The sequence below is a fragment of the Coturnix japonica genome, chromosome 8 (genome assembly GCF_001577835.2).
Source record: "Coturnix japonica isolate 7356 chromosome 8, Coturnix japonica 2.1, whole genome shotgun sequence".
Classification (NCBI taxonomy): domain Eukaryota; kingdom Metazoa; phylum Chordata; class Aves; order Galliformes; family Phasianidae; genus Coturnix; species Coturnix japonica.
Window position 1 is genome coordinate 5378069 of NC_029523.1, and position 24662 is coordinate 5402730.

General features: G+C 41.5%; 1 protein-coding gene across 9 annotated transcripts in view; it reads left to right on the forward strand.

Moving 5' to 3' along the window:
* RALGPS2 (Ral GEF with PH domain and SH3 binding motif 2) overlaps positions 1-24662 on the forward strand; it is a 117308-nt gene that overhangs the window by 13487 nt on the left and 79159 nt on the right. For 2 of the 9 annotated variants that reach the window (XM_015869609.2, XM_032446270.1), the window contains exons 1-2: positions 7100-7257; positions 10439-10576. The gene's annotated coding sequence lies outside the window, so the exon portion shown is untranslated. Of the gene's footprint in view, positions 1-2664; positions 2712-4822; positions 4883-7099; positions 7258-7396; positions 7526-10438; positions 10577-22965; positions 23143-23191; positions 23213-24662 lie in introns of those variants that run through there. The other 7 variants (XM_032446269.1, XM_032446271.1, XM_015869610.2 and 4 more) reach the window with 6 other exon arrangements.

The window sequence follows — 24662 nt, forward strand, 5'->3', positions numbered from 1 at the left end:
ACTGTAGCTTGTAAGTTATCAGGCAGTGAGAATGGGAGCTATTACATACGGCAAGCAACAGTGGAATGAATAGTAGCTCTGAAATGCCAGCTATTAAAAAAAATGGATGCAACATGAACAGAGTGAGTAGGGAGGAGTACATCAAACTTCCTCTGCATTGCCTTACTGCAAAATATTGCATCGTTAAAATATTATGTTATTAAAAGTGTTCATTCTGAGCTGAAGTTACTCAGTGATCTAAGTTCAGTATTTTTCTGTGGAAACATCAAGTCTGGAAACAAAATTTACCATGCTCATTAGCCATAAAGGAGCTTTCTGACACAGTTGATACAGGTATGTATTTATATAAATTTAATCTATGCCAGAGAGAGGGAAGGGCAGGGTGAGTCCTTAGAAAGAATTCCTGTGAGAATTAAGGACCATTGTGAAACTTGCTAATTTCTCACTACGCTTTATCTTCACTGGTGAAAACAAAAAGCATCTGTAGCTATATCTAAAAGACAAAGGGTAACAAAACAAGCTGGCTTATTTACAGCTCTCCTCCAGGGAAAGAAGAAGACAATAAATCTGTCAAATGTTAGTTGTTTGTAACATGCTGAGAAGTATGCGGGTCGTGTGTTGGCAAAGACAATGTGATGAGTTGTAGTACAGAACAAAATACTCAAATTCATCATCGCTTTAGAATGATTGTTGTCAAAGTATTTTCTCATGCAACTCTCAAAGGTTGATTTAAAATGGATGTGCAGTTTTTGTGAGATATAATACTCCTCTCATTCTCGGGCATGTGGGTTTTTTTCCAGTATTATGTGGCATAGAGCAGTAGTTGAGGTGAACACTTGCTAAAAAACACCCATTGTATTTCTTGAATTTGCTTGCTGAGTGTACTTTGAAGCCTTTCCAGAGTATACAGGAAGAATCTCTTCGAAATTTCAAAAGTTCAGCAGCTGTCTCCAGCTGAGACATATTTATAAACATTAGACCTTCCAGTCCAAGTGCTGCATGTCAGATGATTTTTCTCAGGAAACAAGCCTTGCCTCCATAGAGACTGACTTTTTATTTACTTTAGAATATATTTTAAAGTGATTCTCAGCAGTGATGTTGTAGGGCAGTGACAGTGGCATGATTCTTCTTCTTTTGTTGTTCGTTTAAAGTGAAACTCTGAAATGTCTCTACGTTCCCCATAGTATTTATATTGGTATGGAAATTGTTTCATGGCTTGGCTTAAAAGAGAATTTAGACCTAGAATTCAGGTTTCTCAGACAGCTCTGGCAAAGAATATTGAAACTTTTGGGTCTTTTACTAAATGTCATTTCATCTTTTTCTATTAATGCAAGTGATCTTGAATAGTGTCCTATTACTAAAGTAATATTAAATTACTAAGTCCTAACCTTCAGCATTCTCTGGCTGTCCTGCCTCTGTAACTATACTCATTTATATTGATAATGCCTGATGCACAGGAAAAATGGGAGAACCTGGAAAACAAGGGAGTGTCTGAGATGTTCTGTCTACTTCTTTTTGGTTTTTTTCACCTGCAAATGAGAATCTAAAACTGTATTACAACCCAGCTTTCTAATTTTCATATAAGAGCATTCCATCAGTGTCCTTTACAACACCAAGCTTCAGCTCCTTAAAAGCCACTCTACATGCAATAATGTTCTCAAAGAGATATTACAGCATTATCAAATGTTGTTGAGGAGATTACCAGCATATAAGACCTACCAGCACAAGACTACAGAACATGATGTCTTGCCCTTTTGCTCATCCCAAATGCATTCCCTGGAATGTTTATATAAGTAATTCTGAAAATACTGCCTATAAAACAATCTGTCCTATTTGTACGAAGTAACTGAAGCACTGGTACTTATTAAATGTAAAGCTGAACGGGTGAGCCATCCACATCCTTCATTGAGATGTTCTTCACTCATAAATGACAAGGCCTTTAATGGATCTTCAGCTACTTAGGCTACTAGACATAATGCTCTTTTCAGACAAGGATTATTAGTTTTGGATTAAAGAAGGGATATCTTAGATTTTGCTTTTTATTTCTGAAAAGACATTGCACTGTTTCACAGTGCCAAAAAAAACAAACAAACCAAAAAACCAACACACCAAACTTATTTATTTTCCCAATAAATTTCCCAAGTTTGTAAGCAGTAACAGTTATAATGGCAGAAGATATCAGAAGCTCAGCAAACCAGCCAAGAGAACAAAGGCTAAGAGACATAAATATGGAGTCAAGTTACCTTTTGTGAAGCTCAAGGGAATGATGAGGTGAAATCCATGATTTCTTGTACACAGGAAAAAGAAGCAATCTAAAAAAAAAAACCAAAACAAATTAAATGAGGAACTTAAAGTGAAAGGACAAGTTCAATTTTTTTAGTGTATTTATGGCAGTATTATCATTGCCCTGCGCCATTATCTTAACAAGTAACAAAATAGTTGACAGATCTCTATTAGCTTACAAAGATTTCATGGCATCTAATGAGCAATAAAAGATAGATTGTGACTGATCCTTGTGTGACTGCGGTGAATGATGGATGCAAAATAAAGAGCTTCCTTAATTTACATGACCCACATGAGGATCGGGCAGGCTGTGGTTTTGCTCACAAGACAGGACAGAATCTACCCAATTGCACTTCTTGGTTCTTCTCATGCAGAAAGAGAGAGCTACATCTCTTTCTTCCTCCCTCTACCATCCAGAACATGGAGAGGTAAGCATGCAGGAACATAACTTGCTACTTTCTACTGTAAAAGTAAAGAACTCTAGGAAGTTTCATGCCTTTTAAAGAGGGGCGCTTCTTTATTTGTCCATGTAAAGTTACCTCTTAATCATCTTTTGACTTATTAGCTAAATGGCATTAACTTAATCTGCTTCTGATTTATTACTCTCTATAATGAAACTACAGAGAATCTGTGGGTGTGATGTCTCCTATTGTATGGCCAGAGGTAAACATTACATTAAACTTTAAGTTGAATGTCTGTCTAATAACACTTCATGTAATAGAATCAATGGACATCCAAGAGGGATATGGTTTTATGTTGCGGTTGGTTTTGCTTTTTTAACTTTAATTATTCAACATTTTAGTTTAAAACAAAACAAAGCAAAAAACTTATTTCTTCTCGGAATAGCTGTTTAATCACTGCTTGAGGTTGAAAAAAGCATCCTGGAGCAGATGGCAAGAACATAGGATTTAAGAAAGGGACAGATGTATCCATATTAGGGAGCCTGGAAGATAAATCTCTTGAAGGCTTGTGGCAGACGTGATCATTACTTTGTTTACATAGATGAAATATGACTAGTTTCAATTAACAGTTGCTGTTGTCCATATTTGGGATATTTTCCCTTCAGATGGTCTTTGAAACCTGTTGTAAATCATCGTGTTTGTGCTACTTACACTCTGTGTATAAACCATATAGGTGTCCCAGCATCTCCGCACTTTATGGAAAATGTCTGGATAGATATAATACAGTATTAAAAAAGAAAACTGTGGAGGGATGTGCTTTCTATTAAGCAGTTTGCAAGCACTATCTCTAATGACATACAGTCTCCAGTGATGTGCACGGATGCTAGGGAAGCACAAAAAGAAGGATGTTATTATTCAGCCTCTGTGCTGCTGATGTATTCTTTGCCTCAGCTCCTCCCCTGGTGCTACCAGCATTGTTCCCATCACAAACAGCTCCTCTAAGGACTCTAAGGAACCTGACTTTTGTACATCTGGGGAATAGGAAGGCAACGCAGGAAGAATTGTATTTTCTTCCTGTGGAAACATCTATAAGTTAGATGTTATATATATAACAGCAGTTCGATATAACTGCTGTTAGATACAGCAGTTAGGAAATAACAAGTTATCTGTGTGCAGCCTCCTCACTGCACAGAAGTGGAAGAACTTTTGCTGACCTTGGGAAAACAATGCTTTGCAGACGTGAAGAGGAAGTCCTCTTAAAGCATGTGTATGTGCGTGGATATGTGTGTGTGTGTATATCTAGAAATACACACATGTGCTTGGGTGAATTCAGAAGCTGCTGTTTAAAAAGTGGTGATCTTAGAAATGTGAAGAACAACCAGTACAGGATGCTGTGGTTGTGAGTCCAGCTCATCCTTTCATTTCTGTTTGAGCTCAGAAACAAGCAGAGGAGGTGTTTTTCTCATTTTCTCCTCGGTTCCTGAGGAGGTGTTCTAACATTAATCACAGGACTTTTAGGGGCAGATCTCAGTGCACCTAATGAAGGTACTGAAAACTCTAAATGCTGGGTCTCCAGTGTGTATTAGAATCAGATTCCTCTAGGACTGATGTTTTTATCCCTTACTGTACTTCTTATGATTACTTTCATGTTTAACTGAACCAATTGAAACTTGTATTTTCTTGTGATTGAAGCAGGAATGTCATCTACTTATTAAAAGCTAGGAAAAAGAATGAGCATATAATGTTTAAAGGGAATAGGAGAATGGTGATAGTTACAGTGATGTTACAATTATCCAGTTCTGACTCTTAATTTACCTACAACAAAAAGCAAGGACACCAGAAACTGACAGATCAAAAGGGTAGGAATATACATGAGAGGGGTCTACTACATTGGAATGTTTAGAAATATTAGAATATATCCTACTATATGATTAATTCCTGGAGGGAACAATATGCTTTAGCAATTATCTTCTGGAACATCTCATATCAAACTATTTTTAACTAACAACTTTATATGTGAATGGCTGTTTTTAGATTCACAGCTCATTAGAAGAACTTTATCTAGTACCATCTAATTAGTAATTAATGAAGTGCTAACTAAGCGCCACAATGTAAGCTATGTTCTTTCCAATCCTTAGTTACCAAAACTAAGATTAAGAAGTATCTGTTTTGCAGCACTCAGGAATCTTGTCTTCAAGGTAAGTGAATTCATTTGATTGTCTATTAATGGATAACTATAATCCCAGAGCTTTGTCTGCATCATGAAACGACCAGTTAGAAACAAATGCTATTTCTCTTTTCCTTTATGACCTTTAGAATAGTTTATATTGCAGCCTATACAAGCAAAACTAATTATATTAAAGTTCCTGACATGAATTTTTAATATAAGCTGCTTATGCAATTTTCTGTTAATGAATGTATAGTAAGCAGTGCCTTTAATCCACTGACATTTTTATAGACTGAAGTTTTGCTACAGCAGGTGCTTTGGCTTGCAGTCTCAATGCTTTATTACAGCCGTTCCTATAAACATATTAAAGTTTATGTATAGAAGCACAGGACTTTTGTATTGCCTAATGGAAAAATGCTTTTCATCTGAGGAATATACTGATAAATTTCCAACATGTCAGTGCATAGATAATGTTGAAGATGGAAGCTGTTGCTTCAGAAAGGAGACCTTTATACCCTACATAGCTTGAGGGGTTTCTAGTTACACTGAAGTTTGTTACACTCACGCAGAGAAGCGCAGCTCTCTTTTAGGCATTAATCATTGCTAATAAAATTAGGAATAAAAGCATCTTAAAATTAAGATCTATAGTAAATAATGATTCAGGAGAGTACATAAACGCAGGAAGGATGGACAGGCAGCCATGGTTTCTAATTTTGTTCTCTCCCATGAAAGCAGAGATGACAAATGTGATGTCCTGCAGGCTGCAAAGTTTTCAGCCCCGTTCATTTGGAATGAAAGAAGCTTGTTCAGGACTGACCATCTGCACACATTCCCCACCAGGCTGCCACTCACAAGTGGCAGCGGTTTCCTTGTACTTCTGACAGCAGCTTTCTTCATTCTAATCAGCTATTTTGCCACACACTTTCATCTAGTCATTTCCTCTTTATGATGCTTCCTGCCATTTGAATGTTGAACAGCACAGCTGCAGTGTTCAACTAGTAACACATTATAAATGCGATACTAAATATAATGTGGAAGGACCATCCCTATAAAATAATAAGGAGCATCAGTTCTGTGTCTAGAATGGGTGATTGGACATTGGAAGATGGTATCTTCTGCCACTTAGGTACCAAGTACTGAGAAGCTTATTCTATCAGACAAGTTAGTCTATCTCCTGCTTTAGAGAAGAATCACTTACTAAAAATTTACCTTTCCTTCCTGTTTCTCAGATGTCTATACTATATACATATACTATATGTATATATACTATATATATACATTATCTTTCTCAAATCTTCCTTTATTTCTGTGTTAAACATTGTTGAGGTTTCAAATCTGGTAGTTCCACAGCTGGGGAAGAATTCTTTCTGTTTGCATTCTTTCCACTCTCCGGTTCACCACACTGTGGAAGGATGGCATTTGGCTCTTTGTTCTCCTTTCCTTTATCCTGGTTCAAGACAAGTACACCAGAGGAGAGTGTTCTCCTTGTAGGCAGAGGATGTATGTAGTTCATCTGGACTGCTCAGATATGCTTTGGACCCCAGTCTATGCGCTCTCTATCGGGTGCTATCTGGTGGCAGCTTTGCATTGCCTGCTATGTCAGCAGGGATGTGGAAGTAGCACTAATGGTCTTGATTCCACGACAGGATGGCCATTCATGATTTAATGAGGCTAGGTGTTGTTTGTAAAGCATTCTGACTATGTGTAAGTGCTGGCTATACATTACTGCAGGAACTGATTGGGGCTGGAGCCTTGTTGGTGGGGGTGTAAGTGGGAAAGCAGGCGATGCCAGGCCCGCTCTCCCGCTTGCACTTCATGGCAGTTCTTGCAAAACCTGGTGGTTTTCTGAAGGCTTTCACTCCTGAGGTGATGCAAAGGGAGCCAAGGCCCCGTTTTTTCCTCTCAGCGCATTGCTTTGAAGCGCGTTAACTTCTCAGTGCTCTCTAACCGGGAGAGCAGCCCCCCACACGAAGCGTTTCAGCTCCCTTCCCTCGCGGGGATCTTCGAGGAGCTCGGCACAGCGGTTAGCACCGGAATGAAAGAACCCTCTGGGGGCTGCAGAGGGGATGAAGCTGTGTGTGGGCGGTGTACACCGACCCGGCTGTGCCCTCACGGGGAGGCTGTGCCCGTGCCTGAGGAGGGGGCGCGCGTCCCGCCGTTGGGCCGGCGCCTGCGCACGGCAGGAGGCGGGCCGGGAGCGCTCACCGCGCATGCGCGGGAGGTGCCGGCGGGGCTCCCCCCGCCCCCGCGCGTGTGTGTGTGTGAGAGAGACGGAGCGTGGGGGGAGCGTGGCGCGTGGAGGGGCCGCCGGCTGCTGCTCGGGGGTGAGCGGCGCCCAGCACGGCCGAGCGCAGCCCGGCAGCCGGACCGCCGGACCGCCCGGCCCCGCTCGTCGCCGTGTCGCAGGTGAGGCAGGAGCGGCGCGTTTATTGTCCGGAGGAGGAGGAGAGAAACGAGGCTCCGGCCGGCCGGCACGCCGAGCCCCGCAGTGCTGCCGGCCGGGGATTGGAGCGTGCGGTCCCCTCCCAGATCCGGGGAGGGTCTCGGCCCCGCCGCGGGCCGGCTCCGTGCGGCCGGCACCCACCTGCGGCCAACTCCCCGCAGCGGCAGCCGGCGCCATCCGCGGCGCTGGGCCGGGCCTGGCGGCGCCCCCTCCCCTGTCAACGCGGCTGGGGTGGGTGTGGGAGCGCGAGCGGGGCCGCAAGATGGAGGGATGCGGGGCTGAGCGGCTCCTCTATCGGCTCCATTCTCGTCTCCTCTGTCGTCTCTCTTTTTTTTGTAATCTTATTTTCCTCCATCCAGGGCCCGAGGTCGTGGCCTGCGTCTGTATGGAGCGGGCTGCCGGGGCTTATCGCCGCGAGGCGTGCGGTGGTGTCGGGATGCAGATATCGGGGACGGCCGAGTGACCGTGACATGTGAGGCAGGGCTGGGGCACGGCGTGGGGCTGTGCGGGCTGCCAGGGGACCCGTGCCGTGGTTTAACAGCAGGAGGGGGAAGCTCAGAGCACAGAGAGCGCCTTGCGGCTGCTTCAGAGTGCAGGCAAATAGGAGATGTTTGTTTGACAGCAGAAGTGTTTGGCGTGTTGCTTTCCTGGCAGCTGGTGCTGGAAAACCAATTACATACGTGTGTTTCAAAGCGAGATGAGTGACGGCGATAGGTAATGGTTTAATTGCTTACCTGTGTGTGTGTAACGGTGGCTCCTGCCTGGCAAAATGGGGTGGATGTATTTATTTCGCAGATCCCTGTGCTGACATAAGGTGCCTTTGCACAGACCTTAGTTTTGTTATATATTGTTTGTTTGTTTTTCCTTATCACCACTCCTATTCCTATGCTAAACTAAGGGGCTACGTGTTTTTCACCCAGAGGGTGTTGACACACTGGAACAGGTCACCCAAGGAGGCTGTGGGTGCCCCATCCCTGCAGGCATTCAAGGCCAGGCTGGATGTGGCTCTGGGCAGCCTGGGCTGCTGGTTGGTGACCCTGCACATTGAAATGGGGTTGGAACTGGATGATCAGCCTGGTCCTTTTCAACTCAGGCCACTCCATTATTCTATGGTAGAAGAAATGAAGGCTTCTCTAAATGAGATAGGTGCAATAGGTGGTCACTTCTTGTAGGCCTTTGGTCATTTTTCAAGGCTGTCAGTTGCCGTGGGTTGCACCACAGTGCTTTTCTTATTGTTGTTTACTTCTGAATCTGGTTTGATTTTAGTCATGTTGTGGTGTTTTGTTTCTAAACAAAATGGATGCTACTTCTCACATCAGAATTGATTTGCAACCATTTTTTGTTCATAGACCTGTTGTGTTTTCCTGCAGTTGTGCACATTTCTTAATGAATTGCGACTCAACAGGTTGGTTTCTTAAATCTTCTTTAATCTCAGGAGGCCTTTAGAAATAACACATGGGATCTTAGTACTGACGCTTTTCTGTTGTCTTATTGCAGGCGGTCTAATTCTTGGCACTTAAAGCAGCATCAAATACAGAAGAACAAACAGTAAAGAAATACATTGTTTCCCAAAGCTTTCTCTTGATGATATACATGTTTGGTTTTTTCACGTGTTACTGTAAGGTTCAGAAGCTGTGATAAGATACTCTTAGGACATCCGTAGGCATCTCTGCATAATCTCCTCTGGCTTGGGTCCTGCTTCTGTAAACTGACCCGTTCCACACAGGTGCCAAAGCTGTTTGAATGAATTGATACCAGCTGGTGCTCAGGGCTTGCTAATGGCTTGCAGTCCTACCATTCTGGCTTCTCTGAAATACTTTCTTACTGGGATGAATATGTATGTTTCGCTTGTAGTTGCTTTTGCAAGAGTTTTGACCCCCCCAAAAAGGATTAATTTCTCTGCACCTCCTTGGATGTGGGTTGTGTGCTCTCAGAAGTTTGCTAAGCCAGGTCACTTGAATTGAAAGAGTGCCCTCTGCTGACATTTGCGTTTAGAGCCTGGCTAAAAAGTGCTCCTGCTGCTCTGAGCTCCAATACTCCTCCCACCGGAGCACCTGAGCGTGTCTGCACACAATAAAGCTCCAGCATGTCTGAGTGAGGGCAAGGGCAGTCGCTTGTAAGTACGTGTGGAAGATAAGATGTACAGCACTCGCTTGGAGTCTGTTGCCCATCTTGTGAAATACTCTATCTGGTATTGGGCTGCATTTCCAGGAGCTGTGTTGGATTCCTCAGTTTGTGGGGTGAGGGGGTTGTTTGTGAGCTCATGTTTTCTGTCACTGTTGTTGTTTTGCTGCAGACAGTTGTGTTTTTGTGCGAGTTTTTGGAGAGATCTCTTGTATTTCTACACTGATCTTGCTGGTGACTGCATAGTTCAGAATCCCTCCGTGTGGGTATGTTACTGATAGTGGTACTGCTCAGCACCAGCAAACAATTGTGAAGATGTACAACTAATTCCCTATAGTTTCACCTGTGTTTATGAGCTTAGGTGTTAAACATCTACTAAGGAAAGATAGACAACTCTGAGGCTCCAGGAAGCTTCTGATCTTGTTGTGCTAATGCTCCGGTTCACATAAATTTGAATATTAAAATAATTGATAAGGACACACCTCTGTCTTATTTTCTTCCTTATTTTCTTTCCATTAAAATTGGAGATTTCTTTTCCTTTCTGTTTCCCTGGAGCTGAGTCATTTGGGCTTCTCCTTTCATTCAATAAATAAAGCTGAGTTGAAAACCTGCTTTAAGGGTGGGGAGCACAGTTGTGTTTTGCCTAACTGTAAGACATCAAAGGCATAATATATTCCTGCTTTGGATATTGTTTAACAGCCCTTGGGAGGGGTAATGTTGGGGAAGATACTTACAAATGCATTTTGAAACTAACAAGAAAACACTTGCGTTAATACCTTTACATTTAGATACTTGGAACTGCTGCGGTAGAAATCATCTCTTAATATGCATTCACGGGTAGTATTTATTGCATAAATAGAGCTCTGTGGGATTCACATTTGTTTATGAACTAATCACCTTAGGAGACTGCTGAAGCAAGAGAATCATAGTGTTACAGTTGGGTGTTTTAAATAGATGCTGTGCATGCTTAGATAGCTGGTACATACAGATGTGTGACTGCAGTTTTTTTTTCTCTTGCAGAGATCCTTAAAGGCCGTGTAAGACTCCAAGGGAACTGGCATTAGAACTGTGCCCGTGGTCAAGCTGGTATCATCCTGTGTTCTGCCAAGCAGAAGGAGGACATCTGCAACCAGAGATGGAGCGAGACATCAGCCAGAGGTACTGCAGCTCTTGCTGCTCCAGTGGCAGCCCAGGCACTGCAAGCTGATGGCAGCAGCTTTGTGGAGCCAGAGAAGCTATGAAAAGCAGATAAGATAAACTGGGAGGGTGGTGGTGGGGAAGTGAAAGTGGCCAGAATTCCAGGAGGGGAGGATGTGTTTGTTAGTGTGATATGTTCAGAACATCAGAGCTTCTTGCTGTGACTTTTTCAAGTTAGTGTAGTCTAAGTGGTAGTCACTGATCATGCTGGCTGAGCAGTGGTGTTTCTGTTTACATGAGAGTTTGATTAGAAAAACCAACCCATGCACTGAACCTTATAGTATAACAAAATGAAATACTGGGAAATCCACCGGGCTGGTGCTAAATGCTTTGAAATTCAATTTTCCTGAAGTACAGTCTTGGGGTTTGTCATGCTCTGATACAGTCATAGCTGGTCTTGTTTAACTTCCTTAAAGGCTTTGATTGTAAGCTGTTCTGTGGCACAGATGGTATCTTCCTTCTACTCGTGGAGATGACTTGAGAATGTTCTCAAAATCTTTGCTGTCCCATATTTATTGTCAGCGTATCTTTTTCCATAGATGTAACCTCAACCCAGAGAGCTGATGGATGCTTACTGTATCCATTTCTCTAAGGACAGGATTCTCCCTTGCTTCCACATCCATGTTGTCTTATGTTCTATCTACAAGAATGGTTGTGTAGATAGAACTTCAGGGCAGTAGTACTGGGAAAAAGAAGCAGTGTATCTTGCAGATCCCAGAAGTTTTGCCCTTAGTTCTGTAGGGCTGCACTTATCAGGCTGTGTTCTGACTTTTTGTGCCTCTATCAGGTGCACCCACAAGTTGAAGTTTCCTGGTACAGAAGATCTCTGGGTGCAGCTTTCCAACACTGAGAAGCTGAAGAGCTTCTTTGTCCAGATGTCAAGAAATGCTCTTGTCAGCTCTACGTGTGACTGATCTTTGTGGTTTAAAAACTTGCTTATTTCTCAGTTGTAAAAACAAATCCTCACTCTTTTGTTATAGTGTGTACCACGGCAGTTGATGTGATGCCAAAACTGAGAGAGCAGTGCATCTGTTGCTGCTCAATGGTTGAATTGAAAGCCCCCTTGTTTCTTTCTTCTTTTGTTTGCAGATAGTGCTTGGGGTCCCCTACAGCAGGATTTATCTTGGTACAAACTCCTGAGACTCCTAGTTTATTTTATTTGAGGTGTGGGTCTTTAGGTCTATTCTCCATGCTTATTTCAGGGTTTTTTTTTAATATGCCTACATGCAAATATGTTTCATAGGCATTGTAAGCTTTAGATTGCAGGTGACCTGGGAGAGGCATGTGCCTTCTCTACTTTCTCTGCTTTATCTGAGGAGTCTCTAAGTCTTCCCCACATATTGCAAGTGTGACCCACAGCAATTAATGTTGCTCGGTGCTTCATCAGCATGTAGTTGAGATTTGAACGTGGATTAAAACAAGCTGGCTGAAACTCAATCCAGATAAAATATACATGATGATGTGGATGTAATTATCAACCTTCCTAATTGAGGAGTGCATTTGCCATTAGATAAGTGTTAGTGCCCTCTGGTGACTTCAGTTGTTGCTAGCACTCATTGAAGCCGTAAAATCAGTTTTTTTAATCTTTGACTAAGAGATTGAGACCTCCTAATTCGGTTAGAAGTTGTCACCCTTGCCTCTGCTTTTTTAGATCGTTTTAGCAGTTCTTACAGCAAATAATAAAGTGTAACTTGGGGCAAAGCATGAGTCGATTAGGGAAGAAATAACAGCATACCAGGGATACACAGAAATGGCATAGGGAAAGAGTGATGGTTAAGCTTGCTGTGGGATCCTGTGCTGAAAGGGGAGAAGCCTGATTATGTTATTTCAGGGAGAGTTTCAGTCTCTTTGCTTATTCTGTCTCATATGTCGGTAGGCTGAGAGTGCACAGTGAGAGGTGCACAGTGTGCACTGCAGAGTTTGAGATGCTGGCCTTCATGTTGAATTTCTATTTTAAAGCAATTTAGATGTTTGCATCATCTGGTGCAGAACATCTTACTTGGGAGCCATTTCAACAGGAGTCAGGAGCACAACTGCTTTGGGATATATATGTGTTACTTCTTTTTCTCCTAATGGACCTGTGGGGTTGTCTGCAATCAATTAAGTCTGAAGTGATCTAGGACTGGCTACATAGGAATCAGGACTCTGACCATAGTATGGCATTAAAAGCTATTTGATTTGAGCCTTCCTCATTGTTCATTAAGGAGCAGCTTTCAGAGCATGGAGTTTGCTGCTCTCATTGAGGCTGACTCGGATTGATCAAGCTGGGGGAAAAAGTGTATTGATCTTGTTTTAAAAGTTGGAGGTGTATTTCTTAGATAATAGTGGCTGGATGAAACTGGCAGAGATCCCAAGAAAGTGATCTTAGTGCAATTTGTAAATTAGTTTGCTTTTATCACATTATTAAGGTGCCCGGGACTTGGGATAATTGCCTTAACTATAGTATCATATTTTCATTTAGGTTCTGGGTAAGCAGTATAACGTTACAGAATTACTGGAGCTGGACCAAGAAGTGAATAAGCAGGTCTACCGCAAGGCACATTTTCTGCTGCGATATAAACTTTTCATATTAATGTACGGGCAGACTGAAGCCTGCAATGAAAAACTAAGTCAGGATTTTCAGTGCTCTTCTTTCTAAGCCCGATGTCTGAATTTGTTCCAGGTGAAAAGACACATAACCACAGGTGGACTTCTGACTTGTCAGCTGTACATCAATGTGTAAAAGTTCTTAAAAACCTGCGTTTTGAGTTCATTGCATTGATGAGCTGCTTGTTTGATCCTGTAATCTCTGCTGAGCTCTGTCACTTGCTTGGGAAAGTTAGAGTTCTCCACACTTGTAACCAGCTGAGATTGGTTTGTAATTGAAATCAGGTTTTGACCTCATGCATTTTTCAGTGGCAGCTTTTTTCTTGCCACTCACTTACAGCACTGTTTTAACAGAAATGCAGGTATGCTGAACTGCCTCAGAAGGCTCACCCAGCTAAGAAATTCAGCTTTTTTCTTTGTTTTTCTCCCTTGCTTTATTTTTCAGTTTAATAGTTTCCTAAAAGCTGGTTCTTCTACAGCCCTGCAAAGTCTTGTGCTGAAGTCACGGTGGAGAAAGGAATGGAAAACAGTGATCAGCAGCAGAGACAGCTGGCAATGCCAGATCAGAGTTCCCACAAACCAGCTGAAATCAAAGTGGATCATCTATCCCACTGGTTGTAGCTTGTGGAGCGTTCATCTCTGATGTTAGAGCACAAGCTGTGCTCTACCTTGCCAACCCTGCTAGGGATCCAGGTCTGGGAACTTGGGTAAAAACTTATTAGCCCTTATCAGCTTTGTGAGCTTAATATCTATTGGATTTCATTCAAAAACATTTAAGGCATTGCAGGATCTTTGCATTGCTTTTGAAAATTGCTCCAAATTGAAGCTCAGCTTTGTAATTGTCCCGTCGTTTTCAGTAGGCTGGTGGAGTGGAAATAAGGATCTTACTGGAAACTCGGTAATAGAGACTTTTATCTGATCATGCAAAACCCAACCCAGAAGGCTTCAAAGTGTTTTCCTGGTTTGCAGAAAGCATCTGCAATCAGCTGGTGTGTGTGTGTGTGTTAAGTTTTAGGTGGACACCTTGGATTTCAAAATGCACATGAATAGTTGGAAGGGCTAAATCAATAAAAGGTAACCAATGGTTGGGACTGTTTTTTTGTTTTTTTCCATTAATATATCACAAATTTGTGCTGTTAGTAATTAATAACTCTAATATAATCAGGTGTACTGATAAAGCACGAAGTTAAGTGGATGACTCAGTTTTTATATTTCCTGTCCTACTCTGTCATGCAATTAGCTTTCTCTGTGTGGTTATTAAAGGGCACCAGAAATGTGCTACTGTTCAAGTCCAGGCCCATCTGTTACCAGCCTTGTCTTTGGTTAGCAGCTGTTTTATTTCCCAGTGCTTTATTGCTTAGCGCACCCAAGTAGTGGAGGCTTCCCCTTGTGTAAGCTGTCTCAGTTATTTTTAGAGTATTTAGAATAATACATATCTGTACAGTGACATGTTTGTTTTGGCATCTGGTGTCAGGCTTGTCTTACAAGTACCTTTGAGTAATTGCTGTATGCTTACTGATGAAAGTTTTATGGAAATATCTATGATTCTTTCCAAACTGCCTGTTGGTTTAAGAGTAGTAGGGTCCGTGGGGTTCAGTCATCCCATATGACCTTCATGTACCTCCTAGAGATCAGAGACCTGAGTTCCTGAAGGTGCAGTAAGATTTCTGCTGAGCTATCCATTCTGATCCTATACTTGAGAACCATTAATGTGGTAAGACAGCGAGCAGCTAAATACTCCAACTGTTTGCTAGGCAGGTCAAAACCCAGGCCTTGCAGGGTCTGCCTGAAGGTAGAAGAAGGATTAAACACAGCCTGGCCATGAAGCTTTATGATTATTAATTTCTAATATGCCATGCATTGCTTGTTATGGGGGGGTGGGGGGCTTAGAATAAAACTGCATTCTGTTTGTACTATACAGTTACAGCCAATGTCGTTGAAAAGTGCTTGGCTAACCACTTCTCTAGTTGTTTACCCTGTTAATGATGCATAATTCCTTCTAATCGAGTAATCACAAACCCCCAAACCTGGGCTTGTTTTGGGTTGATTTTGAGCACATTCTGCCAGATACATTTTGATGATAAATTTTGCTGCTCTTGTGTTGTGCTAAAAGTGCTTTTCTCATCCCTAGAGCACAGTAAATTTAATTCTGAGTCAGTCTAGCATAGGGACTTTTTAGTCATGGTAATAACAGAGTTTCTAAGGCTGCTTCAAACAGCCTTCTATTTTGTTAGGTTAGACAAGGTCTTCATTACAAAAGTACTAAATTTAATGGCAGTGTGAAGTTGTGATTCCTTAGTTATTTTTTACACTGTGTGATGCCATTGTGGAGATCTTGCTGTGCTGGCTGAGAGTTTATTTGTGGAAGTTGTGTAAATAGAGTGACAATATGCATTAAAGAGCTCAAAGTGTCTACTCAGAATGCATCTAAAGGAATTGGAGGAGGAAAATGATGTTAACCAAACTGCAGTCAGGAGATGAAACAAAAAAACCAGTCAATACTGTTTTCTCTTGAAGTGGATGCCAGCTCTGTGATGTTTTATGAAGTTGAAGGTATATTAAAGTGATACTAAAGAAGCAGAAAAACTGCTTTTGAGGTACAGCGTATCTTTACCTTTGAAGAATGGTATCTATTCATAAGCAGGTAGTATGCTTTAGGACCTACTTTACAGATAGTGTTTCCTCAGTGCCTGCGTGTAATGGCTTGCCCTTGCACTTAATTAGCTGGCTGGCTTAATGCATATAGGGTCTGTGTAATGAGTGAACTCAGACTGTGTTTCATGCTGTGACTTGTGTTTAATGCTTCTGAAAAGTCAGTCTTGACTCTTTTGCTGTCTCAGTGATGGAAGGGTTTCTTCATTAGGACTCAGTTCTTGCTTCAGGGAAAGTAATCTAACTTCTCTTAAAAGAAGTATTCAATTAAATCTGTTCGAGCCAGTGTTCAGGGAATTCACTTGTGCTGGTCCACAATAATTTTTAAGCATCTTTTTAACACCTGAACTGCTTTAATTTCTTCTCTTTTTGTGAACAAATGCAGTGCGACTGGAAGAGGGAGAAGGGGAAATGGTGCTCCTTGCTGTGCAGTTTGATTAAGTCATGGGAGAAAAGTGAAATGCCTGTAGGTGTGGAAGCAGAGCTGCGTGCTTATGGCATTTGCTTGTTAAAAGCCCAAAGCCTGGGTGTGTGAACTGGAAATCAAGTTCAGGCTTGCAGTAGCAGAGATGTGTATCTTCATGAGTTGAGGGATGACAGTTTTGATGGAGAGTAATTGTTGATCTCTGTTTTATAGCTTAGTTGTTAGATGATAAGGACGTGGTCTGGACTTGTTGCTGAGGCCAAAAAGCTTGTTTAAAGGGTAACTTAGGAGAATGTGGAATCTGTTACGGTGGAAATGTCATTCAGTACCGATTTTATATAACAGCCGTGTAATAACTCAGATGTAGTTGTGTTAAGAACATAAAATCCACTTTGCCAGTGTTAAGTGATACTGCTAAAAAGGGAAGCGTGTTTGATAAACAGTTCATGACTAACATGGAAAATGTCTTGCTACCCTATTGCACTCTTATTTAACTTCTTTTAAATCCCTCATTTATAAACAAAAGTATCCTGTGTATTTCAGCTGTACTTCTCTCAGAGTGGGGAAAAAAGTTGGTTATTTTTTCATGACCCAAAAAATATAATCAATGGCTGTACATATTCTTCGTATGAAGTGGAAGTCTGAAGTGCAAACACAGAACCAAGCAGTAGTGGAGGTGGACGACAGAAGTGAGATCTCTTTGGGCAGCAGGACAAAAGCCTTCTCTCGCTGTCTTGGAGTGTCATGGAGTCCGTGTGGCTTCTAGGTGTCAGCTTTCTGTGCTGGCACCAGGTGTCACAGGTGTTGTTCTAATGTTGCTGGTAGGAGTGAGAGAGGGAAGATGAGCAGAAGCAAAGGTCTTCAGCAAGTGAAGTTTTTGTTGCTGGTTCCACACTTTCTCTGGTGTCTCCTTTCCCTCTTGCGTTCCATGTTGTTAATGGAATTGGATATCTTATTTCCCTGGGGCACCAGGGTGTGTTGCTGTGATCTTATCACAGGAATAGCTTATGAGTATTTCTTTGTGGCTTTCTTTGTATTTATGACTCTCCTAATGAAGTGCTTAGCCTACCGGAACAAAATGAGGATGTTTGGGAATTCATGGTTGGTATCTTTTCTAATCCATGGGACATCCACACTTTCTAATAAGGATCCCCCAGATTAGTAAATACATGATGGTGAAGGAGTCCTCAGTTGGAGATGCTATTTGCAAATTGTGCTCATTGTTTCAGAATGGGGCTGGGTTCAGCGTGCAGCTGGGACCCAAGAGTGAACAGATGCTGAGTTTGCTTTGTTCCTCATTGATGAGGAAGTGGGCTGATGTACCAGTCTGTGTGGTGAAGCAGCTCTACTGGCTGCTGCCTGCCAGCTTTGTCAGATGTAGTGATTTATTAGTGATACCATGCGCAGCTCTGCTGCAAAACCCTGTTCTGCTGTTGGTGAAAAAAGCTGCCTTGCAAATTACTGTATGAATACTGTGTTTAAGCTGGTGGCTGCATTTGTGCTCTTCGTGCTGAGGTGGTTTTCCCTCCGTGGTCTCTGAGGCGATGGATGATAAGTTGGTATGACTTATTACAATCTCATAGCTTTTAAGTGGTGAAGCTGTGTCCAAAGTGTAGTACCTGCCAAAACCACTCAAACCTTATGTGGCTAGCAGTTTTCTGAGCTGTTGTTCCATGAGATATTAATATTCCCTTTGACGTGATTGACTCTCATTGATGTTTTGATAACATGATGAGAATGAACCTTCTCAGACTGGCAGGCTGAATCTGAAATTCAGGAATGGAGTGTGCAGGCTTGTAGATCCTGGAAAGACAAGCAAAATATTCACTAATTAGCGTGCTGAGATATTCAGTTTTTAATAGCAGCTGATGTAGTGACTCCTGGTAGGTTCCTTTCTTGGTTGTTCATGGGTTTTTTGTGGTTTTTATTTATTTATTTTGGAGGATGTCAGGCTGGGCTTTGTGAAGATGCAGTCAACATCACAGAATGGTCTTATAAGAATGCTGTTTGTGCTTGTAATTGTCATGCCCTGCCATCTCCTAGGGTGAGCTTCCACGCATTGCAGCATCCAAGATTTACCTTTTACGAGCTAGAAGGTCTAACACAAAGTTGAATGTAACCCTGTTTTTTAGTTAAACAGCATAATTTCCTCAAGAGGGAAGTTTTATTTGCTGTGAAACAGCGTCTTTTCATTCAAAACACTGTTCTCCTCCAAACTTGTATCAAAATTGTATTGTCCAGTCTGTCTTGTGATTCCTTGTGAATCCAGGTTTCCAGCCTGCACATCTCTGTAACTGAATCAGATCTTTATGCATGCATTAATGTGGCAGAAATGGGCACAGCTGCCTATCTGAAGCTGAAGCGTATGTTTGAGTAGTAATTATCCAATCATCCCCTTGAATATTTCAGACTTCCAAGTAGCATTTGCACAGAATGTCACTTGTGAGCATACTGTACTGAGCTTATGGTGCACGACTAATCCTAAAATCCTTCATGATACACTGTATGGAAAGCGTGCTGGAGCAGGCTTTGTGTGTGGGATAAATTAGCTGGGGTTGACTCCAGTGTGCTTGAAGAGACCAGCAAATGCAGTTCTGCTGTCATTGCTTGTGATGTATTTAAACTGTAGGAATTTCCTTGCTTACTTTAGATGCTGACAAACCACACAGGCCAGTCAGCCTTGTATATATGTGTGCATGTTTTGCATTTAGTTCAGTAATGCCAGTAAACTGAGTCCAGACGTGTTTTTACGTTCTTTTCATGTATGGCTCATAAAATAACACACTTCTACCTGTGTAGAGAGTACATAGGAAATTACTTGACTTCCATGCTTCCTACTTAGTTTGAAGTTGTCCTATGTGCTGTAAATAACTATTATTTATCTTTCTCCTGCAGTATTTTTCCCTGTTTTGCAGCCAGAACTTTGAGGTTTGCCTTTGTTGCTGTTAGAGGTGTACAGATATTTCTGCTTAGTTGGTTCCTGCACTTTGCCAGCTTTACTTTTCAAATTAATGCTTGTTTTATATCTCAGTGCCTTTTTGATGCCTTTTGGAATACACTGCAGTCTACATCAATTATACAAGTTCTACGCTATGTAGATATTTATGATGTCATTCCTTCTTTAGAGCAAACCCTTTCATCAATAATGTAGTTAGATGGCTCAGAAGTTGCTCCAGCAGGGCTCTCATTTGTACTTTCCATATACCTAAAATTGCTTTTAGGCTCTTTTTCTGGTGCTTCAGCTGTGTTAGTGCACAAGAAATGAGGTGGTTATACCAGAACTTCATGTTTCCAAATAAATTCCTATCTGCCTCGAGTCTCTAAAGAGATGAGGTTTTCCTTCAGTCTAGTGTAAATTTGTTTTGATGATGAGATCTGATAACATACAATAATAATACTGTACTCCTTCGTGAAAGTGTTTACTCTAAATCACAGCAGTTGAAATGAACACATGCTTGGTTTCCAGTATCAGTCGGCAGCATCTGTTTGCTTCATTGAAGTCCTGCATGTGTGTATGCATTAACTTGGATTCGCTCAGTTTCTGTATCATGTTTTACTTTTCTCAGGCAGATGCTTTGGTGCTCAGTAGTTACTGGCTGCTCTGAGGTGAAGAAAAGTATTCAGTGTTAATGGTTGATGTTTGAGTCTTTCTATGCTTGCTTATCAGTTGCTTGGTTTACTGGGTTTCTTCCAATAGTGGTAAGTGCAGAAGAGGTGCCTGCTTGGGTGGGTAAGCAACTATTTATGTGTTGTTTGCTTATAGAAGTTGGAATAAACTGACAAATTTTCATAGACAAATGCAGGGGATACTGACACAGGCAGAAGTTGCTGGTACAGAAGATTCAGCTCCCTTTCCCAAATGTCTGTTGTATTTCCGCATAGTGCTCATCGTGCCAATTGTAGGCAATTGAGAAGCTGTCAGATTATTTCCTGTTAGCACCATTCCTGTAGCAGCTACACAGATTTCCACATAGAAGCATGATGTTTTAGAGAAAACTGTTAAAATGTCATCTCAGGTGTTACTGGTAAGGACTTTACTCATCTGCCTGGAAGCTGAATTCTAAAGCAGGCTGAGATGTTGGATTTCTTGTCCGAGTATGATCCTCTTTGTCTATTAACAGCTTGACATAAGATACAGTGTTACATCCCCTCAGTAGTGTTTTCATCCTCATCAGTTACAGTGTAAGATATTCAGTGAGAGTACTTCTGTCTCCTTTCCTATTGGTGTGAAGCCTGCCTTTTTTGTCCCATCATACAAATAGTGTGTAGATGAGGCAGATGTATATCCCAGGACTTGAATTTTGTGGGCTTGTAAACTTGTACTCAGCAGCAGTCGAGTGCTTTGTCATCTCTATCTTGCTGAAAGCCTGGCCCTGGAACGGCAACTACTTAAGTTCTTGTACAGTGAACTTGTTTTGCCTTAAAATTCTTCAGCTCTACTGGATAGGCATTTTTTGTTGTTGTTGAAAAAGCAGATCTCTTAGAACTTCAGGCTGAGCTTAAATAGCACGTGAAACACGTGTTGAGGATTTCAGCCTACTTGTCACTTGTGTTGATTCTTTCCTTCTGCTTAATTCACGCCTGCATTGGGGGAGCACCAGGATCTGCTGCTGCTGGCAGCTGTGTACCAGTGCTAGTACAAGAATGTATTGCCTTGTGCTATGGTATCTTCCATGTGCTGGAAGCCATAATCCATGGCTTCATGGTCATCTCTGCTGAGTATGGGCAGCTTTTGAGTGATGAAGATTAGAACATTAAGAATCTGTGTATAAAAGAGCATTGACTGCTAGAGCACTGTGAAGAAGTAATCTTGGTAGTTGTGAACTGAGTTAGACACAGTTGGGTTAGACAGCACCTTAATGTGTATTACCTTCATGTTATTTCTTTTTATCTTTTTTTCCCTGGATCTAAGTGATGATTTTGTTGTCCATAATGTGAGTGCACGCATGACAGTAAAACACTCTGTAGACAGTGTTTGTTTAAAAAGGGAGAATTGCACTTGTTTGCTTTTCCAAAGGCTAAAACCCTTCATAGGGAGAGAGGAATCTAAGTTAAGGACCATATCTGAATAAAGCATTGTTTTAAAAAACTTAATTGTAAGTGTAAAACCTAATAAAAATATACATTTTTAAAAATTTGTTGCTGTTCTATAGATTTTTATTTCATCTGTGCTGGAGCTTAAACAGCTGATACTACCCTGACTGTTGTGGAGCAGCTGCGTAGGATAAGAGTGCATGTGTGACATACCATGGAGCAGCTGAGTTATATGAGGAGGGTAGGGGTGCTTTGAGTTGCTGTGGGCCCAGCTGAAACACTGAAGAAAGGAGTCAGTTACTGGTTTAGCTGTACTGCTCTTGCAGGTGCTGCATTGCATAATTTCTTTCAGGGAGGAGTCTGGTATCAACTGAAACAGCAGTGGGTGTTTTTTTTCCTCTTCTAATACTGTTTTCCAGACACGTTTCAAGAACCTGCTTGTTTTATTCTGACTTTAAGCATAAATTTACTTTTTTTTTTCATGCTCTTCTGCTTTATCCTGCTGTTATATACACATAGTGAGTGTATCCTCTTGCAGGGTTCAGTTTTGTTAGCGTAAACAAGCTGAGGCTTCCGTTTCCTCTTCTCTAATGGAATCTTCCATCAGCGTGGAACCCTTTCCCTGCATCACGTATTTGGGTTCAAATCTTTTGGAAGCTGAGTGACCAGAGCTGCATGGAATACAGCAGTCAGTCTCATGAAATACACTGGCAGTAGTGTCTGACTAAACTAACGCAAGCATTAATCATTTCCAAGTGATATGCTGAGACTCGTAGCAGAAATTTACAGGGATTATCCTGTAATGATTGAATTTCATTTTCTTGTCCACCAGATGGCTTTATTCCTCCTTATATTATTCTGCTTTCCACTATTTCCCAATGTTAAATCATTCTACTAATACTTTTACTGGTATTGGGTATTAAATAACTGTTAATATCTCTTCCTAGTCTAATATTATCTTCAGAATTATGCTCTGTATCTCAGATTCTGTCATGTTGTTATCCACTTGCCTGTCTTCTACTGGGGTCTCTTATCTCAGTCCTTGCCAGTTGTGTCAGCTTATCAAATGCTTTGCCAAGATTCATGTCTGACTGGAGACTTATTAGTATGTGAAGTTTCAGGTCTGGGATTTGAGCATTTCAGTGAAAGTTTCTTATAAGAGAGTGTGGGGTTATATTAAGTTGCTTGAGCTTTTATTTCACCTCTACTATGAATGTTTCTACTCACCAGCTTTCATGCATTTTACTTACTCTTAATAGTATCATGTTTGTTGTGAACAGAATTAAAACATGTGTAAAGGACTTTAATCTAAGCCATTCTGTGACTCTCATTATCACAGTGCAGACTTCAGCTGGCTCCAGAATCTTTCCTGTTACAAGGCAGATACATACAGCCCAGTAAATAAGTGATATTTCTTTCCTCTTAGATGAAGTGTTCCTTCACTAACCACAGTCCTTACATACGCAGGTCTTCTAGGTGTGCTGAGGACCGTGTGCACCAAACTGAAAGGAAAAGCAATGTGATCAGCCTTCACCCTGCAGGCAACAGGTGCCAGTTCTGGTATCCTGTGGTGACCTGGCTTGTGTGCCAATGTACTTTGTACTTCCTTGGCTCCTGTGTGCCCCCAGGCTGACTTGAACCACTTGCAGGCAGTTAAGTCGGCTGTGCAGCAGCTTGCAGGCAGCACTGCCATGCAGCAGGATATCCACAACCTCCACCTGGGTATGGAGAGCAGGAGGTGCCTTAGCACGTAAAGCATTTATACTGAGTTGGGCTGAGTCAGCAGGATTCTTTGTACTGCTTCCTGTTCAAGATGCAGCACGTTACCTGAGTGAGTCACAATGTCTCTATGGTGATCTTATGGGAACTATAATCCACGTTTGTCTTAAAAAGACTGAAAGGTATTTCATGTATTTGTGATGTTATACAGATCATGGGAAAAGTATCTGGAGAGTGCATTGAAATAGTATTTTAATTCTTCCATGTTTTTAGTGTTGTTGGATTTACATAGGTTGTACTGTTTGTCACCTTTTAGCAGAGAGATTTTGTTTTTGAATTGCACGTACGAGGTGGGTGTGGAAGAAGAACTTGAGGAACTTGTGTTTATTTCATTGAAGTCTGTCTTGTTTAGTGGTAAAAATGAATGTGACTTTAAGAAGTGCCAAGCAATATTGTAAAAAACATAATTATAACTAAGAGCTCAGAGCCAGAGTGGCTGCAAGATTTCATCAAAGCATCTTGAGGGTATGGTATGGAGTGGTTAAATCTCACTAGGCTGTGCTGTGCACATAGGAAACCGAAGACATTGAAGACCACTATTTTTGTGTCCTTGTATAGGAAGAACTAGCCTGTTACTGTACCATATCAAAAATACCATTGAGAGTTTCCATACAATCAACTTAAGCTCCTGATCTCATGTGGAACAGATCTTTGGGTCCTGCTGAGCTTTGGTCCTCAAGTCCTGGGTAGTGGCCCCACATTCATAGTTGATCATAAGCCATGCACAGGGCATTTCTTTTTTCCTTCATGGGAGACTGTGAACAAAACATGATGTTTCATAGTGCCGTTATGAATAATGCAGTCAAAAATGCTGGTCATCCTGTCTCTTGAGTTATTCATTACACTGCTATGTGGATATGCTTCCTCAAAGCTCTTGTACTGTTCTGGATGCTGACCTTAACAGACAATTCTTTAATGTAATGTTAGATTTTTCTTTTAAAGTGTTGTTTGGACAGTATGTTTTCTAGTTAATATTTTACCAGAGCTTTTACAAGGGGTAGCTCTGGATCCTACACTGGAAGGGACCCGAGGTTAGGCATCTTGTTAGGCACCTTCCTGTAACTGAGTGATCATCAAATGCTGCCCTGGGTGAGTCTACAACTGAGACTGAAGGTAGCAGTGCCTGCTTAGTGTAGACATTTTCCTTCTTTGGATGTGATAAATGTCCAGTATTTTTGGGTTACTTTTTAAAATACGCGTGGCATGAATAGGTGGGAAGATTCCTTGCAGGTTATCAAACAGCCCAGGCTTTAGACTAGCTTAAATGCATCTCTGAGTTTCATACTGCATATAAACAACAGTTCCACTCTTCTTAATGTATTTGTGAACACAGGCATTTATTAAGGAGGAGAACAAATACTGGAAGTTCAAATTACTCAATGTAATTCATTTATTTTTTTTGTAATTGGATATACTGAGTACACACTGAAAACTAATGTGTGATTCACTACTGCAGTGTGGTACGTTGTTTCACACTGTGAATCACTTTGTGATATTGCTGTCCACTGCAGCATTAAGCAGAAGGGTAGGATAGCAAGCAAAATAGTTAATTATTTCAAGGTTAGGATTTCT